The sequence below is a fragment of the Canis aureus genome, chromosome 31 (assembly GCF_053574225.1).
Source record: "Canis aureus isolate CA01 chromosome 31, VMU_Caureus_v.1.0, whole genome shotgun sequence".
In the NCBI taxonomy this organism is placed as follows: Eukaryota; Metazoa; Chordata; class Mammalia; order Carnivora; family Canidae; genus Canis; species Canis aureus.
Window position 1 is genome coordinate 20,331,845 of NC_135641.1, and position 2,531 is coordinate 20,334,375.

Here is a 2,531-nt window from a genome sequence, read left to right on the forward strand (position 1 = left end):
CAACTGGGACATGTGGTCGCCCTACTTGTAAACCCTAAAGTTTAAGGTCACTGTGCGCTCCTGGAATATAGTGAGCCGCTGAGTAACTGCAAACCTACTAGTCTCACATCTTCATGAATTCCCCTCGATAAATGTTCTTTACAAACAGTGTGTGTTCAATTCACTCTTGTTTGCTCAACCGCCACTGATATGTCTAACTACAAATCCCAGATTCTTCAAGCTTCCCACTAACTCCTGGAGGAAACTTAGGTAACAGCCATAGAAGGTTGCCCACTGCTATACCCTCTGAAGTTGAGCCCAGAGAAGACATTTAAATACCAAGGAGCCCAGAACAGGTGTGCCTCCTTTTATGCAAATGGTATGTCCCTGAAAAAGTATACATCCGCAGAACCACATTTTTTATACACTGTAGAAACTGGGCTAAGTAATGAAACCTTGTAGTAAAGTTGCATAAAATTGTTTAAAGTCCTTTTAAAATGCAAATAATGTATTATTTCCAAATCTGGATTTTTTTACTTTTTTTTTTTGTAGAATTGATTCTCTTTAAATTTTTTTATTATTATTATTCATGATAGTCACACACACAGAGAGAGAGAGAGAGAGGCAGAGACACAGGCAGAGGGAGAAGCAGGCTCCATGCACCGGGAGCCCGACGTGGGATTCGATCCCGGGTCTCCAGGATCGCACCCTGGGCCAAAGGCAGGCGCTAAACCTCTGCACCACCCAGGGATCCCCAGAATTGATTCTCTTAAAGCAGAAAGTGTAACCTAGAACTTTGCTTTCCCTCAAGTTATACTGTAGATGGAGATATTTTCATTAGGATGCTTTTAACTGCAAGGAACCAAACTATCATATCTGTCTTATATAGATAGTCTCCAACTTATGATGGTTCGACTTATGACTTTCTGACTTTACAATGGTGTGAATGCAATTCACATTCAATAGAAACCACACTTCAGATTTTGAATTTTGATCTTTTCCTGGGCTAGTAATATGTGGTACAGTACTCTCTCATGATGCTGGGCAATGGCAGCGAGCCACAGCTCTCAGCCACACAGTTATGAAGATGAACAGCTGATACACTGACAACCACTCTGTACCCATACAACTTTCTGTTTTTCACTCTCAGTACAGTATATTTATTGAGTATAAATTGCATGAGATATTCAACCCTTTATTATAAAATAGTTAGATGATTTTGCCCAACTGTTGGCTAGTGTAACTGTTCTGGGCACATTCTAGACAGTTGAGGCCAAGTTATAATGTTTGGTAGGTTGGGTGTATTAAATGCATTTTCAAGTTATGATATTTTCAACTTTCAGCGGTTTATCAGGATGTAACACCACTGTAAATCAAGGAAGGTCTTTACAATGAAGATAATGCATTGCCTTTTATAAATGAAGATTCCAGCTAGTTTCAAGCAAGGTTTGATCTAGAGGCTCCAATAGTGTCACCAAAAGTGTTAGATTCTTCCTATTTCCCATTTCTCTACTCCATCTTTCCAGGTTTGGCTTCACCCTTAGGGTGAATGAATTAAATCATCAAGTTTATCATAGCTGTATGAAGGTGGTAACTGAATGTTCTCTAGGAAGGAATAAAAGATGAAAATGGCTGAGTCATTCGAATTAAGATATTTTTTCATGAAATAATCTGTAGATTAAACAATATTTAAAGAAAAAAAATTGTCTTTGTTGTGAGCCTGTTGAGGATCACAGTAGAGGAAGCTGTTCTCTCTTTGGGTATGTTACAATATTTAGTGTGGTAGGAAGAGGAAGCTGTGGTGAATGCCAACACATCCCCCAGGCCTCACACATTACAGGAGACCAATGTGCTAGGAGAACCCTTAAAGAACAATCGGTCCTGCCTCTGTGATGTACTGGGAAATAACTAAGACCCAGAGATGGGAGTGAACATGAACTTCGTAAAGACTAAAAAGACACTTCAAAATGTAAATGAGGATCAAGCCTATGCATGCCCAGTTGCTTATTTGTCAAAAAACAGCACTTGCAAATCAGTCTTACACAGAACTTCAACCATTCCAGACCAACTAGGCCACCCAATAAAGACTCTGTGGTGCAATTTCAGAAAGCTCACTTTGTTCTGTTACTCACAGCTTCTGAATATGGTGTTTTCTGAACTGAGATACACCTATGGCAAAGGACACATTGTATATTGTAGGAAAATATAACTGGTATATCAAGCTCATGATTTTACAAGGATTATTGTTTAGGATGAGATTGCAGTTGATGTATTGGTGGTATTTCTCCTTACACTGTTTTTAACTTTAAGTATAGGATTCAGAAAGGCCTATTAATCTTTACACAGTCAGCCTTACCCTTAAAAGCGAATCTATACACTGTTACATTCACGAAAAATCTTTGAATACACTGGACATGTATCATGGGCAAAGAGAAAATTTTTATGAATTTTTAAAGACTGTCAACCTTTATTAATGTCAAGCCATTGAATTGTTAAAAAAAAAAAAAAGAAAAGTTTTATTTAACTTTTTAAAGAGATGGAGCTCATTGGCT